The sequence below is a fragment of the Schistocerca piceifrons genome, chromosome 1, assembly GCF_021461385.2.
Source record: "Schistocerca piceifrons isolate TAMUIC-IGC-003096 chromosome 1, iqSchPice1.1, whole genome shotgun sequence".
Classification (NCBI taxonomy): domain Eukaryota; kingdom Metazoa; phylum Arthropoda; class Insecta; order Orthoptera; family Acrididae; genus Schistocerca; species Schistocerca piceifrons.
In genome coordinates, this window is record NC_060138.1 from 773,723,015 (window position 1) to 773,748,893 (window position 25,879).

A 25,879-nucleotide genomic window follows, 5' to 3' on the forward strand; every position below is an offset into this window, starting at 1 on the left:
GCAGGACAGTTTAAGCAGATAAAGGAAGGGCTTTTACAAAGGTACAAAAAACAGAACAGCGCTTGGTACTTTAGAGAGAGGTTAAGTACAATGTCAAAGAGACAGGGAGAGATGATGGAGAAATTTTGCAGACAGGATAAGGGAAATTAGTGAGTATACTTACAAGTAGGGTCAGAGCGATGAAGCGAATAGTCTTCTGTTGCAGGAGGCCGAGCAAAGGACACTTGATGTATTTTTGAGAGGGTTACCGGCCCATATGTCATGGAAAGCGCTTAAAGGGACTCTGAAAGATTTGTACTCAGCCATTCATCTAGCAATTCAATGTGAGGAAATAGATGTGGGAACAGGGGTACATGAGAGGCAAACAGTGTTTCAGCGGGTGTGAAATGTTTTAAGTGTGGTCATACAGGACATGTGCAGAGGCAATGTACCCAGTCACCAAGGAATAAAGGAAGGGCTGGAAATCAGCAGTGGGGAGGATGGCGAAGTGGAGATATAAGAGGTGGACAAGTTTTAAATGGTAGAGGGGGCCCAAGACCCACCTAAGGGAGCTCCCGTTCAATTTCAATGCTACGAATACGTATGTAGAGGTGGAATGTTCAGTGGTAGGATCCATAGGAACTAAAAAGTTTAAGATTTTGTTGGACACAGGGGCACAAGTGTCATAAAAATACAATGGGATGAACGAAGCTAGACCCACCATGTTAGAGGTTGCGTGGAGTGGGGGATAAGGAGGACATGCCTTTGAGGTCGGTGACAGCTGGCTTTCGAATGGAGAAAGTCCGGTTTAATGCATGCATTGAGGTAGTACCATGGGTAAGCGATGGCTATGACATGATCCTAGGAGTAGATTTCTTGCATCAACATCATGTCAAATCAACAGGCAGCAATGGTTGCACAAGCATTAGTAAACAACTGGATTTTGAAGTTTGGTGTACCGGAAACAATAATTACTGACCAAGGGACCAACTTCATGTCAGATTTAATGAATGAACTGTGTGAATTGTCGAACATAAAGAAGTTGAGGACAAGTGTGTTGCATCCACAGGCCAACAGAAGGACGGAGCGGGTACACAGAACAATTGGGAAGATGCTGAGTTTTTATGTAGATTCTCATCACCATCAGTGGTATGAGTATTTGAAAGTATATTGCATGCACATACAATGCAAAAGTCCATACAAATACTGGTTTATCTCCATATGAGGTAGTGTATGGGCGAAAAATGCCATCACTGTTTGATTTGGGGAGGCTACAAAAAGGAAGGACTGGTGAACCTGTATGTCAATTCGCAAGGACAATTCAGGATGTAAACAGGTACAAAAGGTGAGTACAAAGGCTTTGGAAAGGCAGAAAGACACAGTAAAGCACAAAGGAAGTTTACTGCAGTATAGAGTGGGGCAATGGGTAATGCTGTCCAGCCCCTATATGCAAAAAGGGAAAATGAAGAAGTTCCTCATGAGGTATCAAGGGCCATACTAAGTTGTTGAAACCACATCTCCCATTAATGTTAAGCTTCATCTGCCAACTAGAACAACAATAGTACACATTGGGTGGTTACAGCCATTTAAGGGTTGCCCGGATGTTATTCCAGGCATGTCACAGGAAGGAAAGAGGAAGAAAGAGAGAGTGAAGAGAGGTGCTAAGCACAGAGAAAACCAGGAAGATAGAGCACAGCATGAAGTACTGTATACTTTGTGATCCAGAAAGTAGTAGAGTATTTGCAGATTTTTGTGTGTGTGTGTGTGTGTGTGTGTGTGTGTGTGTGTGTGTGTGATGTATCATTGGGTTTGCATAGAGTAATTAGGCATTGTATTTTCGTATGTTGTATGTATTTTCACATATAGTCTGCTGTGGACAGCAGTCCTTTTGAAGAGGGAGGAAGGGTGATGGTGATCCTTGTTCTCAGGTCACAGCAAAGCCGTAATAAATAGGTGTTGAACTATGTCAGAGTCATACAATTTCCTGTTTAAATTTTTAGTTATCGACAGTGCTGGGTCAGGGAAATTGTGTTTATTGCACCAGTTCATATAATGTAAACTTAAGGATGAAAGTAGTCACACAATCAGTGTTGAGTTTGGATCAAAAATAGTGAATGTTGGAGGAAAATCTGTGAAGCTACAAATATGGGACACATGCACGGTGCAGTTATTTTTAGCCAGGGGAAAAGAAATAGACTGTCCAACGGACATCATGGAGCTAAAATTGAGCTTGCAATGGGTCAGGATACATTGGATCTTCTCCACCTATGAGAGTTTGGTAGAAGTAGCAAGTTGTTTTGAGCAGGGAGCATTTGCAGAATCGAAATGTATAGAGATCAAGGGGGTCAGAATTTTAATCAATGGAACTAAGTGTAACATAATAGGACCAACCTATTGCACAGCCACAGCCTTACTGGCCAGAAGCCCTTTTAGAGTTTTTGCCAAGGCAGAATCTGACCTTGTTAAATCAAATTCTGGAGCCAGATCTGTTGAGATCCGTAAACCAGTTTGTTTTATAGCAAGAGGTGCGCATATCAGCCGAACAGCTTGTGCAATATGACGCTCAGTATAGGGAAAGGCAAAAGCAAATAACAATCATTTTGAGCAACTCTGTACCAAGTGTCATCACAGCCTTAATTTTGTTATGTGGTGTTTTCTTTCTGATCAGGCAGAGAGCTAATTCCAAGAGGGAACCAAGGGTAGTCCAAGTCCCAGTGGATTGGGTGAGGGCATGAGACGAGTAGGCAAGGGGTTGATCAAGCAATGGTCATCCAATAAGGAATTTTTATGTTTTGTTTCATGTCATGGTTTTAAGGGGCACTAGATCGCGTTTAAGTTTTCTTATAGTAAAGAAATATGTCACAGGTGCCAACCCAAACAAGTTGAGAGTTAGTTAAAGGTCGACCCAGGGACCGGGTGTTTTGGAAGAGGGAAATAATGTAGCGGCACCACCGTTTAGGATAGGGAAAGTTAGTTTTGTGCAATATTCTGAGCACAAGTTACAGCCAGGTGCGGGCCAGATTGCAGTGAGTTACACATACCAACAGCTGCGAAGTAGAATAGAGGCCATAGGGGCATCAAATTGCTGAAAGAGTATATGTAGCGGTTTTGCATGTCGCCCATCACAGGCAGAAGGGGCCCCCTGACCAACCTAGCACGTTATGAGTATGTGATGCAAAGTGGTGTGTATGGCAAAACAGAGGCGCACAGCCACATATAAATAGGTGCACATTTCTAAGAAGACTCATTCAAGTGTGGCAGCTCTCCTGGATGGCAGGGCATATCACACCACCAGCTACACGCAGCAGCAGATGGGGCACCAGCATTCCAGTCCATGGCGGGTTGCTAGTTCGACCCTCTAAGGCTGACACGGGGTCCATAGCCAGCCAGCAGTAGGCCACTCTATGGCTCACTATCGTGGGCAGTCATCCTGGCTTCCAACACGTGCCGGAGGCAATCCGAGGTGAGGGCCACAGATTCGGACTCCGGGTTATGGGCGCTTGTTGTCACCGTGATCTCAGCCACACCAGCGAGAATCATGCAGCTGGCTGCCTGCGGCTTACACCGAGCGGCACTGTGTCGGCAGGGACACGGACCACTGAGCCAACTGCCGGCATTCTGATGACAACAAAACTCTGCTGACATACAAGGTCAACACACAGTGCGTGCATGGGTCACTGAGGCAGCCATTCCATGCCAAGCCATTTTGCAGACAGCAAAGTGGTGTCCTCAGCAATGCGGGACCCAGTGATGCAGATCGAGAGGAATGGGGGATCTGTAGTTGGAAACAATAAATCATTTGGAAAGCTTGGACGAGTCTTAATACAGTGCCTTCTACCTATTCCCACTACATTTGGTCAAACACAGTGATGATGGGTGCATGTAGCATGTATGTTTTATAATCAGCCTTTGTTACTAAAACTGTTTAAACTCATTTCTCATGTTTGCGTATTGCCGTACCTGAAGGACCTACCACTTACAAATCCTGACAAATATTTTGTCTAATTATGATCCGGGGCAACAACACAAACAACCCCCTTATAGAAGTGGTGTCAGATAGGATGATTATGGAAAATCTACAGTCCTGAAGAGGTGCTGCACAATGTGAACTTCGAGCAGCAGTAGCAGCATGAACATCTTCTGACTACGCGGGGACATCCAATGCTGGAATTCAGGTTGGTCTACTCCAGTATGGCTAGAATACGAAAGGCAGTGATGGATTTTTATTTTACATTTGAGTGACTCATTGGCATTAAATTAGATTCAACCCAGTCAGAGTAATGTTGTTGATCTACAAACTGTTATTAATAAACTGCAAGAAGAAATTCAGCAGTTAAAAGCAGAAAGAAGTGAGCTTAACATTCTGAAAGACTTGTCAAATGATAGTTCATGCAGTACAGGTACAACTACAGTAAAGAATTTTTCATTATTGGCATTGGTACCAGTGTTTAGTGGGAAACCCAAAGATGATGTGAAAGTGTTTTTTCATAAACTTGAAGGGGGTGCCCTGTTAGGATCATGGACAGATTCCGAAAATCTAGTGGTTACAAATTAAGAATTCATGGAGCAGCACAATATTTCAGTAGCGTGGAGCCTACTTGAATGAAAGCAGAAGATTACAATGAGTTTAGAATGGTTGTTGTTCAGAGATTTAAACGTAGCAACGAGATCAGATTTTACAGAGAGCAGCTTTACAGTTTGCGAATGTGACAAGACAAATCTATCAAGTAGTTTGCTGACAGAATTCGAAACAGCAATGCCAGAAACAAGAATGCAGTTTTCAACACAACAGTACAAGGTTACAAATGCAATAAGCTGGGTCACAAGTGTAAGGATTGTAAAGAGAATTGAATCTGCTATCATTGCGGGATGCAGGGTCATGTTTCAAGAGATTGTCGCAACAAGAAGAAAGATAATGCAAACAATAGATAATCTGCCAGATCTTTAAATGATTATGAGGACACACAGGCCACCACTCCATCCGCCCCTTGACAGAGACAGTGTCGTTAGTTCCAATGAAAATCAGTCCAAGAATGACTTCATGATAGATGCTGTATATAGTGGGAGAAACATGAGACATGAGCACAGACCTCATTAATGTGGTGTAGCATAGATAAACGGAATAAATTGAAACTGCCACTATTAAAAGTATGAGGGTTAAACGAAGGAAAGCTACGTAACTATGGAGAAGTTTATGTAGAATTAATTCTTGGCAAAGACCAAGATGAAGGTGAAAATAAAGATAAAGGTAAATACACAGCAAGGGTACAAGTAGTTTCAAATAACAAAACGCATTACAACGGTGTACCTGGATTTGATTTCTTGTCCGTTAATGAGGCAGAGATATTTGCCATAGAGAGAAAGATCAGCCATAGCAATTACAACCTATGAAATCATTCTTCGGATCATACTCAAAGGAGCAGCAATACTGATGTCGTGGGAATGGACTGCCCAAAGGATGCCTCAGTTCAAACTGTCCGAGTAAATGTTCAAATTGATCAGCCTCAGCAGATTCCCAAGGAGCAGGAAAGACAATCTGTGTTGAAGTTAAGCCACCCCAATGCAAAGAAGGAACTTTGTTATTAATTGAGTAATCTGGGAAAAGTGAGTGCAGATGTCGCTACAATGGTGAGACAGAATGTCACAAAAGTCCCAGTTACAATAACGAATATGTGCAATGAGGATGTTGTTTTGCCATGAGGAACAAAAGTTGCTGAAGTGTTGAGCGTAAGTAAAAGTGACATAACACAGATTCCAGATGAGGTAACAAATGCTGCAGTTATAAACACAGATTTTTGTAACAGTACCGCAAAATTGCAATGAGGAGACAAAGTTAATAATGATCTGAAGTGCAAGATTTGGGAAAAGACAGAACATTTGACAGCTAATGAACAAAAGATTTCAGTGCCTGTTTTGTTGGAGTATTCAGATTTATTCTGAGAACGTGCAAATTTACCTGTCACTCATTTAGTTCAGCATCATATTCATACAAGGAATGCAGCCCTAATCACTCAGAAACCTTACTGAATACCATTCTGTCAAAGAGAGTTGGTAGACAACATGGTTAAAGAACAATTAGATGCCGGAATTATAAAACCAAGAGATCCTTCAGACCAACCGTGATGTTTGTCTGTTGTAATTGTAAAGAAGAAATCAATTTCTGGAGAACCACAGTTCCATTTTTGTGTTGATTACCAATCTCTGGATGCTGTGACCACACTCGAAATTTACCCCTTACCAAATTTAGTGGAAACCTTGGATTACTTTGGCAGATGTCGAATTTTTTCAGTATGTCGTTTAACAAGTGGTTATCATCAGTTAACAGTGCATCCCAATGATCAAGCAAAACCTTCATTTGTAACTGCAACAGGAGTATACAAGTATCTTCGTATGCTGTTTGGAATTCGTAATGCTCCAGCTACATTTCAGCACCTGATGGATGCAGTTTTATGAGGGCTCATCCCAAACACCAGCACTTGTTTACCTTGATGATGTAATAAGTTTTGGTGTAAACATGAAGCAGCATACTGAGAGACTACAAGCTGTTTTTGAGCATATAAGAAGCGCAAACCTGTCTTTATCAATAGATAAATGTCATTTTGCACAAAGTAAAGTTAACTATCTTGGTCACATTATAACCAGTGAAGGTGTTTGACCTGATCCAAAATTAATTAAAGATGGAAAGAATTTTCCTGAACCACAGAATTTGAAAGAACTACAATCATTCTTGGGATGGTCAAATTTATACAGACAATTTAGAACTGGTTATGTGAATATAGCACGTCCAATGACACAGCTACTGAAGAAAGGAGCCACATTTAATTGATCAACAGAGTGCAGAAAGGCAATGGAAGAACTTAAAACTGCTCTAACCACAGCCCCAGTGTTATCCTATTCAGATTTCAGTAAACCTTTTATTCTTTCAACAGCTGCATCCAATTTTGCCATAGGTGAAATCTTGTCTCAAGAAGTTGATGGTCATGAACATCCAATCTCATTTGCTCCCTGACAATTACACAAAGCAGAATGTAATTGTACTACTACTGAGAAGGAGCTTTGTGCTTTGGGTTTTGGTATAACACATAACAGATGTTTCTTGACAGGAAGAGAATTTACAGTTATTACAGATCATGCCGCACTTAAATGGTTATTGAGCTTAAAGGATCCAAGTTCCAGATTAACAAGGTAGCCATTAAGACTGAGTGAGTACCAGTTTAAGGTTATTCACTGACCTGCTAAACAACATGTATGCAATGAGTCAAAAAGTCGATGTTTGTGTTACAATAAGTTGAGAAGAAGAGTTAAAGGCAGCTCAAGAAGAAGATCCACAATGCAAATTATGGAAAAATGATCAACGTTTTGTTGAAATAGATGGATTATTGTACAAAATCACTAGTAAAGGAAACCGCCTAGTTATTCAAGAAATCATGAAAGAGCAAATCATGAGAGAACAACACGATTCTTTATTATTAGGACATTGCAGTAAAAAAGCAACAAACATTAAAATAGCTCAAATGTTTTGGTGGCCGAGCCGCAAAGCTGATGTTTTTGAGTTTGTTTCACAATGTGATTCCTGTAACAAATGGAATGATGTATGAATTGCAAGAACCACCAGATACAAGTGAACCATTTGAATGAGTAGGACTAGATGTCATGAGACTGTTGCCTAAGACTAAAGATGGAAACAAATACATATTGACAGTGTTAGATCATTTCTCTAGATATCTTCTCATGATATCAATACCTGATCAGAGTGCTGAGACTATAGCTAAAGTTTTTCTAAAAGAATGGATTCTTGGATTCTTAAGTTTGGATCACAATTAAGTATAATTAGTGATCAAGGAACGGATTTTATGAGTGAATTGCTTAAACAGACTTGTAATCCCATGCAAATAACTCAGTTAAGGACTACATCAGCACACCCTGAATGAAATGGAAGAGCTGAGCGAGTCCACAGAACAATTATTAAAATGTTTAGTCATTATGTGAGCAGCAAACACGACAATCAGGATGTCTGTTTACCGTACTTGGTAAGTTGTTACAATGCCAAAATGTACAGCTCAACTGGTCTAAGTCCATATGAGATCATCTACAGAAGAAGAATGCATTCACTTGGACTTTGCACGATCGATTGCCGGAATCAGCAATGAACACATAAGGGATCTAGCATGCAAGCTAAAGGAAGCATGGAGGGGAGTGAAACAGTGGAATCATCAATCCTTTCTTCAGCAAGCAAGACAACACGACCGCCAAGCAGCAGCACCACAGTATCGAGTTGGAGATCTTGTGCATTTGAGCAATGTGGTATTAAAGAAGAGTCAAGTCAAAAAGTTTAAGAAGTTTTGAAAAGGACCATATCCAATCTTTGAGGTGTTGTCGCCAGTCACTCTTAAGCTCCAACTGCCCTTTTGTTTGATTGTCGTTCATGTCAATCATGTAAAGCCATTTCTGGGTAGATTTGCTGTAGTATCGCAAGACGACAAGGACTGACTGAGAGGCAGACGTGCTGTTCTCAAACCCAGGAAGCGAGAATCAAGAGGTCACAGTCCAGACTTCGAGGCTGAGGCATCACCACATTCCGAGCGATCCTGTTCCAAACACCCCTACAATCTGCATAAATGTGTGTAGTGTGTGAGAGTGCGATGCGTGTGTGTAGTAACACGATTCACGTTTCCGTCGCACTTCACCTAGTGTAGACAGGGAACTGTCTGCTAGACCTGCCCGATGTGAACTGACTGGGCCTGGCCCGTGCTGCCGGCGTTGTTGTTATTGTTATGCCGGCAGAGGTCGCGTCCGAATTCTCGCGTTCCCTCTGGTGGACGGGCCTCTACTTGCAGCAACTACCGTCCATGATGCGCCATACCAATGTGCGCCTCCCGCGATCTTTCTGGTGGCTACAGCAGTGTGTTTATTTCAGCCATGTGCTTATGTGAATGTTTTGTGAAAATTTAGTATTGAAGCTATTACATGAGTGCACAAGTGAAACTAAACCTATTATTCCACAGGTTACCACAAGAAACTCATTTATTTTATGTTCATTGTTAACTCTAGTATTTAGAACTAATTAACCATGTTCTCTTTTATTCTAATGTTTGCTGTGATAGCATATTCTACTAATGCTGTAGTAATAGTACCACATAGTACAGGTGTTTTGTTTGAACCATGATCAGACATGGTAGTTTCAACAAGTAATGCAAAACTTGTCCTCAAGTACAATCTGAGTGAAATCCAGCAACAGTTCAGTTCTGTAAAGAAGCAAATTGATCTAATTTGTTTTGTTAAGGGTAATGATACAATTTTGGAAATGCGTACATCTTGGTATAACAACTGGATCACAGCCAAAATGCAGGTAGAGTCTACATTTGCTAATTATGAACAAGAGATTTACTGTTTTTTAAAGCTTTTGCCACACAAAACTTTAATTAGTCATAAACGTGCCTGGTTTGATTTTGGAGGGAGTATCCTTCATACTGTATTTGGCACTCTAACTAGTCGAGATTACTGGAAGTTAAAGGCAAAATATTAGCTCTTGAACAACAGTCCACTACAGATTCAACTAACCTCTCTAAAGTAATTATCATATTCAAGAATATGCAAAGAACCATTACTAACCACACAGTTTTCATTGAACGGATTGTAAAGCATTTATCTCACATTTCCACGTAATTCATAATGAAACAAAACCAAATTCAAAGAACTATTCTAAGGATTAAATGCTGTGAGTGCACACTTAGATTTAAACACTCTTTTGTTAAGGATTACTGATAGTTTATCAAATGCTAGTATTGATGCCCTTAACTTAAGAACAGCCTTAGAAAGTAGTTCAAATGATTGTTTGAGCAGTGTACTACTACATCCAGAACAATTTTTAGAGATCCTACTATCAATAGAATGAAAGCTAGATGCAACCTACACTATGATTTACTATTGGCTCTTACAAGTTGTACGATTACTATAAGTTAACCACCACACACTCTTTAATGATTGAAGATGAATTAACTGTTATTGTTTCTACACCCATTGCTGCTAGATCAAAGTATAATTTTGAAATGTATAAGATTTATTCTTACCCTGTGAAATGGAGACAGGCAGGTATTCATGTAAAGTACATACTCAATGATTATCTACTGATCAGCAAGGATCAAAGATATTTTGTGGCCCTAAATGAAAATGATTTGCATATGTGTAAATGTAGTCATAAGTTAATTTGCCCTGAATCAGCAGTATTCTCAGATAGTAGAGTGTACAGATGTGAGAAAGAACTGTGTGTGACTCAACCCCCAAGTGATGATTGCCCTAGAATTTTAATGCGTCTTTATCATCCATTTCTTAAACAATGTTCTGAAGGTATAATTTTCTCATTTAACTCCACCCTTGATGTCACATTTACATGTAAAAATTATGATACACCTGAGCTATCCTTTACACTCAAATTGAATAATAGTGGATTAATCTTGAATGCCACACATTGTGATTTATCGTGTGAACTGTTTGATATGCCTAGTGTATTGCCAATTACATTTCATGCAGTTGGACATTTGCCATTAATGACAATGTTATCTGTTTATTACAATGATTCATACATATTAACATTTGGAAAGCATTCCTTATCAAGTTTTTCTGTAGACAAAAATTTAATTAAGGATATCCATGAAAATTTGATTTATTCCAATAATGAGTTAAATTTCATTGAAGCAGCAAACAGAATTAAGTCCTTTGATTCATCCAGTAACGTTAATGCATACTTGAGTGTCAGTATTGTGTTTTTATTGCTTTTATTAATTTGTCTTTTGTCAACAGCATTTGTCATGTATGAAATTGTCATCCTGAAGGCATGCTTCTCTGTACTGTGTCTGCAAATTAAATACATGTTGCAATGCCTTCTGACGCCACAAATGGAGAAATAGATTCATAACACCCAGGAGGTCATTTTGAGCCACCTATTGTTGCTCTTTTTCTCTGGGGAGAGTGATATAAGGGTCTACGGGTTGCACACAGCCATATGGTACGTAACACGCACTCGCCAACCGTCCTATCTGGAATGCTGACAATTTGCTTGGTCAGTACACGTGCGTCTGGCCACAGCGCAATGCAGGGAGTAAGCGATTGGCTGCCGTCCACAGTGCACCATTTTAGTTAGGGTAGCCTCAGGCACAAATATGTCTTTTATCTTAGTTCACCATGGAACCTTTCGATATGACCATAATTAGCCACTGTTAGGATGTCAGACACAGTGATGATGCGTGTGTGTAGCATATGTGTTTTATGATCAGACTTTGTTAATTAAACTGTTTAAACTTACTTCTTGTGTTCGCATATTGCTGTACCTCAAGGACCCACCACTTACAAATCCTGACAAATATTTTGTCTAATTATCATGCGGGGCAACAACACAAACAACCCCCTTGTATTAAGTTCATTGACGTTTTCCCTTTATCTATTGTGTGTGTGTGTGTGTGTGTGTGTGTGTGTGTGTGTGTGTGTGTGTGTGTGTGTGTCTCTGAACAATTAAATATTCTAGGTCTCGATCTCCAAAATGTGGGCCGAGAGAAAGAGTAGGCTGCGTTCCAACATTTGGCATGTCGGCATCACAATCAGTGATGTGAAATTGGTGTCCTGGCACAAAGTGTTTCCCTCACACCACTTTTTCCCATTTTGCTGTCCATTTGTTTAGGTGATATTGGTCAGCTCAGGGAAAGAGAGGGAGAGTCATCTCTTCCTTCCTGCTCCTGTCATTAAATTACAGTTGCCCGATGTGCTTGGTGGGCAAAATCAAAATGTATGCATTGATGTAAAAAATTCTGTGCTTCCTCATTATTGTACAGGTTTACAATAATGTTACAACAATAATGTATAAACAATTTCAAATATAACATAATTAAATCTGAGAAGGTTACAACTTGAAAACAAGAACAGTGCACCAAATGTAAAAAGAAAATACAAATACAACAAAGGATATTATTTTTATATTTCTTGAAATTGAAAAAATATATGGAATACACAGTATGAATGTATTTATCTGGGAAAGACATATTAAACAGCTCAACATGACAATTGGCATTGAAACAGATGCATATCGGAGACATGTAAAGTAATATAGAGATATTTCCAGCTTATTCCTGACAAGTACATCTTTGGAATACAACTTCACCTTATATGACTGAATTTAGTATTGACAACGCAAAACATTTTGCTATTAGTCAAATGTCAAAATGAAAAATAAAATAAGGGATATTTCAAAAATATGACTTTTTCAACAAATTTGGGTGTACTGTTTAATATACACTAAAAACTATAGAACTTTCATTTGAAGTTTTCTTATTCTCTTATCATTTCAGCAGCATTTATTCAGAAATATTTAACTCAGTTTTTTCAAGGGTGCAATTTGCCCCCTTAGTAGTTATATGGACACACATAAAAAAAGGTGTTTCTTATTTGCTCTACATTTCAATAAATTCAAATCCAGTCAAAATCAAAGTGTATCCTTAGGGTGAGTTTACTTGTTGGTTTTCAAACCATGCCATGTGCCTAGTCAAATATGTAATATTTCCTTTAATTTTTTTCATTATCTTTTATGTGCAGCGAAATATAACAAGTAGCAAGTGGGTTCTTGTGATTCTGTGAAGGATCAGATCAAAGCTGACCGACAATGAGCTTGAGTGGCTACTCAATGAGGATCCAGGCTTCAACACTATACCAGGCAATGAAAATGACACCAACTTTGAGGAAGAAGAGGAACTTATCACACAAAGTGACCACAATTCATATTCTGAACAAGAACATGAGTCACATGATGACTGTGAACAGTCACTCCCCCTGACGATATTTTTACTGGGAGGGTAAAACATGTAAATGGAATAAAATAAGTGCTAATATGATCACCAAAACCAAAAGAAAGACTATTGTAAAATATTTCCTGGGCCTAAACATGTTCTCAGAGGGATCACAAGTGAAACAGAGATTCATGGACAATACATAGCTTGGAAATGACTGATGAAATAGTAAGATACATGAACTTATTTATCCAGTCTAAGAAAAAAGTGTACAATATTCCAAAGAAAGGGACGCTAAGGAAACTACAAGGTTTGAAATAATGGCATTATTTGTACAGCTGTATGTCTTCAGGGCCAAGAAAGCAAACCACACTAATGTCACTGTGGTTAACAAATGGCACATGTCTGGAGAATACAAGAGCTGTGACAAGTTCCATAAGATTTCTGTTCCTTTTAATAAATTGTATACATTTTGATGACAAGAGCACAAGACAATAAATAAGTACAACAAAAACTTGCTGCAATTACACAAATATTAGATGACTTTGTGGTGAACTGCAAGAACAGTTACAGTGTAGGTAAAACTTTCTGACAGTAGCTGAAAAGTTGCAAGCTTTCTGGGCTCACTGTTCTTTCGATCAGTAAGTCCTGATCAAACTGAGAAAATACAGGATGAAGATTTTTGTTTTAGCAGATGCTAAAATATTTTTCACATGTAATATTGATGTGTATTGTGGGAAACAACTTACAGGACCATATGATGCTTCCAGTTCTCCCTGTGATGTTGTAGGAAGGCTTGTTACTCACACTAAAGGCTCCAGGAAATTTTACAATGGATAACTGATACACCAGCTATTTCTCAGTCATCTTCTTGTTGCAGAAGTGGCTAACATGCATAGATACATTGAGAACAAACAAAAGTGAGAACCCACAAGAATTTTGCCTGAGAAAGGTAGGGTTGTCCATTTCACTCTACTTTATATCTCTGACATGATGTTAGTTTTGAATTTAAAAAATAATAAATTGCTGTTTTACTGCTTTCAACTATATGTACAAGTAAGCCAGAGATAGTTTTGGATTACAATGTAACAAAGGGAGGAGTCATCACAGCCAATCAACTGGCAGGTGTGTATTCAGTCAAATGGGTGATACGAAGATGGCTATTTGTTGTATTCTGTGTTCTAATAGAAACAGTAGGAATCACTGATCAAAGCATTTTTCATACAAAGGTAAATTCAAAACAGATGACCATTGTTTTTGTGAAAGAATCAGAATTTTCTCTTATGAAGGCTCATCTAGTGCACTGCTGACATAGTGGCTTCCTTCGCGGAATACAAAGAACCATGGATTGAAAGAACTGAGGAGCCTGCCACCGAGAAAATAACATAGTGTGTAACATATGGACAAGCAAAAAACACATCTAGTACCATTAGGTGTGACTCATGCCATAGCTTTGTTTGTGGAGGACATGTGAAAACAATTGCACATATGGAAGTATCACACAGTCCTTGAAAAAGTGCAAGACAATCAAATGTGCAGATCCAAAGAAATCTGTGATAATTTATACTGTGTCAATATAGAAATCACACATCATTTCATATTGCAGTGTTATTCTGCAGTGTGTATGCTTAAGAAAAGTGTTGAGCTAGGGTAATGTAAAGTCAGCTGCAGCAACAGATTGATATAATGGAAGTTTACTTTACCATTGTTTAACTAAACAATTATTCAGTTTGTATAATGTAAGTCTATTTTATCATTGTTTAATTAATGTAAAGTTAAATTGCAATTTAGCTCATACATGTTTACTTTGGTAAAATAAAGACAGCTATTTTTTACATGTGTACAAAGTATGCCATCCATCAACTGGTGTTATGAATAATGGGGTGCCCACTCAAGAGTTAATTTTTTGGCTCCAGGAGATCAGTACAGGCATTTCTTACAACTGCATTCATTTGTCATCTAATGAGCTTCTTATGTTAACTGCTATTAGAACAGTGTGAGAATACTTTCCAATGTTGTTGTTGTGGCCTTCAGTCCTGAGACTGATTTGATGCAGCTCTCCAGTAACTACTGCAACCTACATCCTTCTGAATCTGCTTAGTGCATTCATCTCTTGGTTTCCCTCTACGATTTTTACCCTCCACGCTGCCCTCCAATACTAAATTGGTGATCCCTTGATGCCTCAGAACATGTCTTACCAACAGATCCCTTCTTCTAGTCAAGTTTGCCACAAATTTCTCTTCTCCCCAGTCCTATTCAATACCTCCTCATTAGTTATGTGATCTACCCATCTAATCTTTAGCATTCTTCTGTAGCACCACATTTAAAAAGCTTCTATTCTCTTCTTGTCCACACTAGTTATAGTCCATGTATCACTTCCATACATGGCTATACTCCATACAAATACTTTCAGAAATGACTTCCCGACACTTAAATCTATACTCGATGTTAACAAATTTCTCTTCTTCAGAAACGCTTTCATTTCCATTGTCAGTCTACATTTTATATCCTCTCTACTCCAACCATCATCAGTTATTTTGCTCCCCAAATAGCAAAACTCCTTTACTACTTTAAGTGTCTCATTTCCTAATCTAATTCCCTCAGCATCACCTGACTTAATTAGAGTACATTCCATTATCCTCGTTTTGCTTTTGTTGATGTTCATCTTATATCCTCCTTTCAAGACTCTAACCATTCCGTTCAACTGCTCTTCCAAATCCTTTGCTGTCTCTGAATTACAATGTCATCGGCGAACCTTAAAGTTTTTATTTCTTCTCCATGGATTTTAATACCTACTCCAAATTTTTCTTCTGTTTCCTTCACCGCTTGCTCAATATACAGATTGAATAACATCGGGGAGAGGCTACAACCCTGTCTCACTCCCTTCCCAACCACTACTTCTCTTTCATGTCCCTCGACTCTTATAACTGCCATCTGGTTTCTGTACAAATTGTAAATAGCCTTTCGCTCCCTGTATTTTACCCCTGCCACCATCAGAATTTGAAATAGAGTATTCCAGTCAACATTGTCAAAAGCTTTCTCTAAGTCTACAAATGCTAGAAATGTAGATTTACCTTTCCTTAATCTAGCTTCTAAGATAAGTTGTAGGGTCAGTATTGCCTCATATGTTCCAATATTTCTATGGAATCCAAACTGATCTTCCCCGAGGTTGGCTTCTACTGGTTTTTCCATTTGTCTCTAAAGAATTCGCATTAGTATTTTGCAGCCGTGATTTATTAAACTGATAGTTCGGTAATTTTCACATCTGTCAACATCTGCTTTCTTTGGGATTGGAATTATTATATTCTTCTTGAAGTGTGAGGGCATTTCGCCTGTCTCATATATCTTTCTCACCAGATGGTACAGTTTTGTCAGGACTGGCTCTCCCAAGGCTGTCAGTAGTTCTAATGGAATGTTGTCTACTCCCGGGGCCTTGTTTCGACTCAGGTCTTTCAGTGCTCTGTCAAGGTCTTCACGCAGTATCATATCTCCCATTTCATCTTCATCTACATCCTCTTCCATTTCCATAATATTGTCCTCAAGCACATCACCCTTGTATAGACCCTCTATATACTCCTTCCACCTTTCTTCTTTCCCTTCTTTACTTAGAACTGGGTTTCCATCTGAGCTCTTGATATTCATACAAGTGGTTCTCTTATCTCCAAAGGTATCTTTAATTTTCCTATAGGCAGTATCTATCTTACCCCTCGAAAGATAAGCCTCTACATCCTTACATTTGTGCTCTAGCCATCCCTGCTTAGGCATTTTGCACTTCCTGTCAATCTCATTTTTGAGACGTTTGTATTCTTTTTTGCCTGCTTCATTTACTGCATTTTTATATTTTCTCCTTTCATCAATTAAATTCATTATCTCTTCTGTTACCCAAGGATTTCTAGCAGCCCTCGTCTTTTTACCTACTTCATCCTCTGCTGCCTTCACTACTTCATCCCTCAAAGATACCCATTCTTTTTCTACTGTATTTCTTTCCCCCATTCTCGTCAATTGTTCCCTTAAGCTCTCTTTGAAACTCTGTACAACCTCTGGTTTAGTCAGTTTATCCAGGTCCCATCTCCTTAAATTCCCACCTTTTTTCAGTTTCTTCAGTTTTAATCTACAGTTCATAAGCAATAGATTGTGGTCAGAGTCCACATCTGCCCCTGGAAATGTCTTACAATTTAAAACCTGGTTCCTAAATCTCTGTCTTACCATTATATAATCTATCTGAAACCTGTCAGTATCTCCAGGCTTCTTCCATGTATACAACCTTCTTTTATGATTCTTGAACCAAGTGTTAGCTATGATTAAGTTGTGCTCTGTGCAAAATTCTACCAGACGGCTTCCTCTTTCATTTCTTCCCCCCAATCCATATTCACCTCCCTTTTCCTACTACCGAATTCCAGTCACCCATGACTATTAAATTTTCGTCTCCCTTCACTATCTGAATAATTTCTTTTATTTCATCATACATTTCTTCAATTTCCTTGCCATCTGCAGAGCTAGTTGGCATATAAACTTGTACTACTGTGGTAGGCATGGGCTTCGTATCTATCTTGGCCACAATAATGCATTCACTATGCTGTTTGTAGTAGCTTATCCGCACTCCTATTTTTTTATTCATTATTAAACCTACTCCTGCATTACCCCTATTTGATTTTGTATTTATAACCCTGTAACGCCTGACCAAAAGTCTTGTTCCTTCTGCCACCGAACTTCACTAATTTCCACTATATCTAACTTTAACCTATCCATTTCCCTTTTTAAATTTTCTAACCTTCCTGCCCGATTAAGGGATCTGACATTCCACACTCCGATCCGTAGAATGCCAGTTTTCTTTCTCCTGATAACGACGTCCTCCTGAGTAGCCTCCGCACGGAGATCTGAATGGGGGACTATTTTACCTCCGGAATATTTTACCCAAGAGGACGCCATCATCATTTAACCATACAGTAAAGCTGCATGCCCTTGGGAAAAATTACGGCCGTAGTTTCCCCTTGCTTTCAGCCGTTCGCAGTACCAACACAGCAAGGCTGTTTTGGTTAGTGTTACAAGGCCAGATCAGTCAATCATCCAGACTGTTGCCCCTGCAACTACTGAAAAGGCTGCTGCCCCTCTTCAGGAACCACACGTTTGTCTGGCCTCTCAACAGATACCTCTCCGTTGTGGTTGCACCTACGGTACGGCTATCTGTATCACTGAGGCACTTTCCAATAATAACATCTTATTAGCTGCACTCTGGGGAAATGTAGGAAAATTCAAGACAATACTGACCCTTAACTTAAAAAATAGATTAGGGAAAGGCAAAAATATGTTTATAGGATTTGTAGAATTAGAGAAAGGTTTTGACAATGTTGAAGAGAATACAGTCTTTGAAGCACTGAAGGTAGCAGGGGTAAAATACAGGGAGCATAATGCTATTTACAACTTGTATAGAAACCAGACAGCAGCTATGACAGCTGAGGTGCATGAAAGGGAAACAGTGGTTGATAAGGGAGTGATACAGGGCTGTAATTGATCCCTGCTGTTATTCAATCTGTGCATTAGTAAACAATAAAGGAAAGTTCTGCGGAAAGAAATAAAAGCTTTGACATCTGCTGATGAGATAGCCCCATCACATGACAGTTTGTCATGTGATGTTGCTCATTGCAAACACCAAAAACTACTAAGTCACTACCTTTGCTGACATATCTGCTTTCATATTTAATTCATTTCATGTTGCTGCAGTACTCCATATTAATGTGTGTGTGAAATATTTTTGTCAGTAGTGGTGATTGTGGCACAATCTACCTCTTGTCATTTCCAATTTCTGTGCAGCCATGTATACGTATTTTTAAAGTGAACCCTCCATCATCCTGCCATCAACACTTGTACATTGGGTACTGTCAATTACAGTTTGTGTGCTCTCGGTCATTGTTTTTTGAAATTTCTTTGAACACTTTCTCTCCTTCATACACAGAGATTGTGCTCTGATGTTGCTACATAGACATTGGATCATGTGGTTTATTACCTGCTCAAAAAGTTCAGGATCTTGTGTGGGATCTGGCAACTCAGTGGATATTACAGCATTGATTTGTGTAGACTTTATTTTGTTTACAAACAACAGTAAATTATAAAAGATTGGCCATCCTCACTTCTGTTACTCAGTCATGTACATTCCACAGTGTGGCACTCCAAATACATGGCCTTTTCTTATTGTGCTAAACAGTTCCAACTGCTTCTGCCAGAAAACTCTCAGAAGTAATGCTTGCCACTTGGTTGGTAATTGCCCAATGGTGAGCATGCTCTTAATCTCTGACCAATTCAGATTGCATGTGAACAAATCCAGTTTCCCATATCTCCTGATGTATACCATCATTTCCTTGGTGTGTTCATGAATTCGCCTTGGACTGCCTATAAATGTAGACGATAGTATCACTTATGCACCAAGGTTTTCTACATACCCATCATTTGTCACAGTATCTCTGAGGTAGATGTACTCTTCAACCCTCAACTGATGTTTATGGAGACAAATGTATATAAGATGCTCACTCTCAATTTCTATGTACATATCAACTTCATACTGATGCAACAGTTATCTGCAGTGTGATATGGGCTTCTAACCACTGTCTCAAACCATGAGTCAGAATGCATAAAACAGCATAGCAGACACCATTTGATGGTCTCATATGTATCACTTCGAGGTGGTAGTCATCCTCACCATGAGGGAAAAGCACAGGGCATTATAGATCATTTTGTGATCAATGAGTTTCTGCAATGTGTACCAATGCATTTCTCTGACAGGGTACAATGACATGGTGATTGTAAATGTCTTTTGAGATAAGCACTGGCATCTCAGGTACATGTGGAGCACTGAAGCACCATTCTTGTTTGCATGGTGACCATCAATCTGCCTGTAAAACTACTTTATACTCATCTTTTGGCATATATTCAAACACACTTGTAAACATCTTGATATTGTTGTATTGGTGAAACTTTCTTTATTAGGTTAACACAATTTCACATCTTGTTCCTGAAATGTACACACACCTCTCATCCATTTCCATTTCCTCACCTCCCATGAAGTACAATTGAAGAAATTTTTGTGGTTGGTCTGACGATGGCAGTAAAGCTGCCTTGCGATAAATCTGTCCTGTACTGTAAATGTAGTTGCACATGTGGGCTGATCAGTAACTGAAGTGGCTCCTAAAGATGGCATTTGGAAACCGGAATTATATGTTCTAATGTTCTGAAGGAAATGCTTTGACTCGGACATATCACCTAATGTGTGGTTGAGAAGCTTTTGTGTTGTAGGTTGCAGTTGACACAGATTTGCTTCACAGGTCTTGCAACAAATGCCAGGAGGCTCTGACGTAAATGTAGCAATGCAATGTTTCCATTTCTCCAATGGTTACAGAGACTTGCCTTGAGTAGTCTCTGTAGGGTTGTAGTGGAACCCTTCTAATAATAAGCATAAAAGTGAACTTCGTATCATCTGACTGTGTCTCCCATTGCTTGCAATCATACGTCACACTGTTGTAATGGCTCTGATTCTCTATATGTTGATATGTTCTATTTCACTGCTTGTAATTGAGGGTCATGCTGTTGTAATATTTCTGACTCTCTAGACATTGACACTCTCTTTACCATTGCTTGTAGTTGAGCCTCACACTGCTGTAATGTCTCTGAGTCTCTGCATGTTGCTGCTTGCTGTCTCACTGCATTTTTAGTTGAGCCTCATGCTATTGCAATCTTTCTCAGTCTCTACATGTTGATTCTCACTGTCTTAGTGCTTGTAGTTATTCATCATGTTATTGTAATGGCTCTGAGTTTCTAGAGGTTGATGCTCTTTGTTTCATGTCTCGTAATTTTGTCTCATGCTGACCTGCTGTCTCTGAGGCTCTTGATGCAATTATGTACTGTTGGTCCATCTCTAAGACTCCACATGTGGAAGCTGTGGCATGCAATGTTGCTACTCTTGTGTTCATTTCATGGGTGCTCTCTTGTCTGCGTCCATGTTGATTGATTGATTGATTGATTTTATTGCCCAAAAACAAAACATTTACAGGGATGTAAAGCTAGTATAAGCAATGTCAATAAATGTTCAAACAACAATGAGAATAAATACACAAATAATTAATCTATGTTAGAAATTATGCTCACAGAAATCTTCCATTGTATAAAAACAATTTTGAATTAATAAAGTTCTTACAAATATCTTAAATTTTTTCAGTTCCAGACTCTTAACTGACTCTGGTAGTTTATTAAATAGCTTTACAGATGTGTGGTTGAAGCTGTTCAGAGTTTTGGTATATGAGCAGTAGTCTTTTCTTACATCATTACAGTGTCATGAGTTATAATTATGTACATCAGAATTCAGATCAAAACTAGACAAGTTCTTTTTATTGTACAAGAGACATTGAAATATACATGGCAAGGTCAAAATACTAAGTTTAATAAATAATTCTCTACAGTGAGTTCTAGGTGGTACTTTACATATCAGTCTGACAGCTTTTTTCTGGGCTGTAAATAAGCATTTTGAGTAGCAATTATTTCCCCACAAGATTGTCCCATACGTCAAATGAGAGTGAATATAACTATAATACACAGAAAGCAAAATCTTCTCGTCTACTGTTGCTTGTAATTTTCTGAGCATAAATATGTCTTTAGAAATTTTTGGTGTTAAGTAAATCACATGTGCCTGCCAGCCTAAATTATTTTGCAAAACAATGCCAAGAAACTTTGCAGGAACTGTCTCTGAGGTGATTCTATTGTTATAAGAAATGTTTAATTCCTGTGTTTTATTTATGTTCATAGACAGGCTATTGGCATTGCACCAGTCAGAAAGTATATCTACCTCGAGTGAGGTAGAGTTACTTAATGTATTGTATGTAATGTTTCTTGGACTTTGGACACACTTGGCCAATTGTTGTAAATTTCTTTTATGCATTTTGGTGGCAACAGCATCTGTAAAGATGGAAGAAATGATAAGTTGCAAAAGTAAGCAGAAGGCTGCCGTATGTCATTACCTGGTACATACTCCTGCAGTTGTGTTGCAGAGTAACAGTTCTAATGTCAGAGAGGTGGAGTGGGTGTGGTGCAGCTTCTACTCATGCTGTCCTCCTTCAGTTACATGACGCAAAGGTGTGCATGTCTCTGTGTCAACATCTGAGTGTAACTGGAGCTATGTTGATGGCCAATGCTTTGTGTATGTTGTCTTTTGTGCATGGGAGTACAGTCATGTGTACAACGTGCATGGGTGTGAGGAATACACAACATTTGTATTGTTTCAGGAATGCTGTGATAGAACACATAAGCAAAAGTTATCCATTTGTTATTACTTTACACATAATACTATTGTTGTGGGAACATGAAATGAGTATGGGCCGATACAGTCCACAGGGCACCATTGCTTTGCACGCCTGGCCCGTGAGGTCAAGTAAGGGAAAGTCACAAACATCTCATGTTGTGCTTGGGTGGTATGGAAACATCTCATTGTTGATGGTGCTACATCAATTGATATCATTTTGTTACTGTAGTCATTAGCTGAAAGCTGCCTGAAGTGCACTCAACTCTGAGGAGTTTATGCATGCTGTGTCAACTGTTGAGCTGTGTTGTCATTGTGTTATATGTATACATTGTCCACCTAATATGGGTCTGTTCATCTCTTCAATCCCTGTCTCACTGCCCATCTCCCCACCATCTACCTCTTACTGCCCTATCTCTGTCTTTCCATCTCCACCTGCCCCCTCTCTATCTGTTCACCTCCATCTACCCCATATCTCCATGTGCATCTCCTACTCCCCTCTCTCTGTCTGTCCATCTCTTCCAACTCCAATTTAATATTATGAATTAAGGATGTTAGTAAAGCTTGTTATGTTTTTACAATAATAACTGGTAGCATTCAACTGTATTTCAGTCCTACATACAGATCAACAGTGCTTCTTTATGTACTAATGATTCACACCATCCACAGGCTTATAAAGAAACTGCCTTCAGTAGTTTAGTTCATAGGACAGTCATTATTCCAATGATCAGGGAGGATATGGAGATGGAAGATAATGGTTAACAGTGGTTATAATCTAGATACTGTTAATAAATTTCTGCACAAATGTCATATGAATGGAAAGAATAAACTTAATGAAGAAAAAAATAAAAGGCTCACTATGCCATATTATAGGTCAGTCTTGCACAAAATATTGAACAATTTTAAACCTTACAGTGTTAAAATAGTATTCCAGACAAATAATCTAGTGAGATATAACCTGAAACATGATGTCGATAAAAAAATAAACAAGCTTGAAAGATTAGGAATTTGTAAAATTCGATGCGTATCTTGTGATTTAAAGTACTGAGTGATTATAATTAAACTTTCACTACTTGAGCCAGTGTAGATGGAGAATTATTTACCATATGCATGTACAACTTTATAGGAATGATGTTCAGACTGTGGGCTGCAGGGTTTGCATTGTTAGTAGTTTTAGTGTTATCACTTGCCATTAGGCACCAGTACTGGTATGGCAACATACAGTTGAAATACCAGCATCAGTGTGCATTACAGCTGCAGACAGTTAATACGGGTCTGGACAAGATGAGCAGGGCTTTACTCCTAAAGCTGTTTTATCAAAACAACAGCAATAGTGCTGCTACTCTTCATGAGTATCAATGCATTAAAGGAATACCGAGAGCTCCTCTTTCCACAACAGGGTTGAAGAACATGATTTGGAAGTTCCAATTAACTGGTAATTTGGTGATTGTTTCTAAGAGGAGCTGACAGCCAACTGCACCACATATTGCTGAAGAAGTTACTGTTGCCAGGGCTGAGAATGCTGGACTCAGTGTGCAATCATCAAGCAGTAGACAAGTTGTGTCAAAACAGCTGCCTGAAAATTTCTGTGAACAGTTGTAAAACTGTCTCTTTAGTGTGATTTCAGGCTGTCACAGATGCATCACACTGGGCAATGTTTGTAACTTGGAACGTAAACATTGTATGCAATTAACAAATGTTAACTTCCCATTTGCTCATGTGAAAATTAAATTGTGTTTCATTTCTCTTCTGCATGTCCTTAAAAATGTTTCCACAAAGTGTCATTGACATACAATCACTCATTTTTCATGTGGCTCTCTTAAGAAGCAAAAGTTTAATTATAACCACGTTGTATATTGGATATTCAGGAACAACATTTTTGGTCAGTTATGAGGAATATAAAGATGCAGTCAGACTGAGTAACTATGACATATCAGCTGTTGCAAATTATGTATATAAAACAGGCCACACCCTATCACGAACAGAACATAACTTGGAAATCTTGCTCATGCAAAACAAAGAGAGGAAATTCAGCCTACTGGAAGAATTGGAGATCATCATTCACACATCATAATATTCTGAACATGCCTGTGAAAAACAACAGAATAAGATTTTTTAACAGCTTTTTAGAATTATTTTTAAGTAGATGCATAATTACAAATTTTTAGGACTGAGGAAAAGTAGGCAACCAATAAAACAGCATTATGATCGAGCCAATAGCTAAGCTTATAAAATAATATTGCAGACATGTCAGTACACAATAACTCTCAGACCTCTGTAGAATCATCAGACTGATACACTTGGAGCCCACAGCAGATCAGCAGGATGTGGCCTGGTGTTATGTGTGGTGTGAGATGAGAAGGTTACTGACAGAAGTTAGGAATTTTAAACTAGGATGAGGGCCCACAGTCCAATTATGTTTATCTATTTTATTTTATGAATTCTGTAGTTGTGTTGGTAAACTTTTCAGTGTTTTAACCTGACAAGTTGTGTCTTTACAACTTGATGGTCAGAGCACCATCTCTCAAAACATGTCGTTCAGCTGTACGTATGGCAGGAAAACAGTTGAATGGCACAAATTTTTGCTGTCTTCTAGCCTGGTCTTTCATCCATTTCCTCCTCCCCCTCTCTCACTGTCCACCTCCCCCGCCCCCCCCCCCCCACTCTCTGCACATCACCACATCACATCTGATACCTCTCTCTGTCTGTCTGTCTGTCTGTCTGTCTCTTCCTCCCCTTTCCTCTGTCCACCTGATACTCCCCCTCTTTTCCACTCTCACCATACAGCTTCTCCCCCCTCTCTCTGCTCAGTCATGCCCATCTGCATGTGCAGCCTCTGCAAGATATGTCTATACTAACCACACAACATGCCTGTTGTACAACACAGCCTATACATCAGGTGATGAAAAAAAACCTTTTCTTGTCCATAAACGAGCTCCTACATGAACTAGGATTTACTAACACCAATAGTGCTGATTTTCATATAGCAAGCAGTATCTGTACCAAATTTGGCTGAAACCAATCCAGTGATTTAGGAGGAGATGCTAGTTACACACACACACAAATGTAGATACATACATCCTGTTTCATGTACTGGCCTCTTTCCTGTGGCTTCATCCTTGTACATATTCAGGACACATCCTGTACATCTTTCATCTTCTCCCCTAAGTCCACCACTTCCTCCCCCAATCTCTCTGCAATCTCTCTGTGCAAGAGACGTGGAGTGTTTATTTACTCCAGTGTGAAATTATTAATGGTTTGTACTGTTGTCACTTGTACCTGGCAGTACAGTGATGTGTATAACATGCATAGCTGTTTTTACAGAAATGCTATCTGGAACAAATAAGTGAATGTTATTGTTACTGCCCTGGATATAATCCTATTGTCACTGCCTCACGAAATCAGGTGAGGTGAACTGTTGAGTGTCTCTGTAGAAATGCCTCAGTGTTGCTGGTGCCACATTGATGGATTTTGTAGTTGATAGTACTTCCCAACTGAAAGCTGTCTGATGCATTCCCAACTGGAAGGACTTTTCTTACGCAGTATCAACTATTGGGGTGTATTGTCACCATGGTAACACTAATAAGTTTATTGCAGCCAAATAGCCATACAAATTCAATGTACAGTGATAATAATAAGATAAATTAGAAATTTCATATATTGTGATTTGCATAGTCACTTATTGTTCGTGTCCTTTTGGTACAGAGCTCTCTGTCTTGAAGGGCTTCCCATACACTCTTTAACAGGCGTTCTATTGTTGTCAGAGTTGATCTTCCCTTTCTGAATCCCATTTGGCTTTCGGGGAGGTGTTCGTTGGTTATTTGCTTTATTCTTTCTGTTATTATTT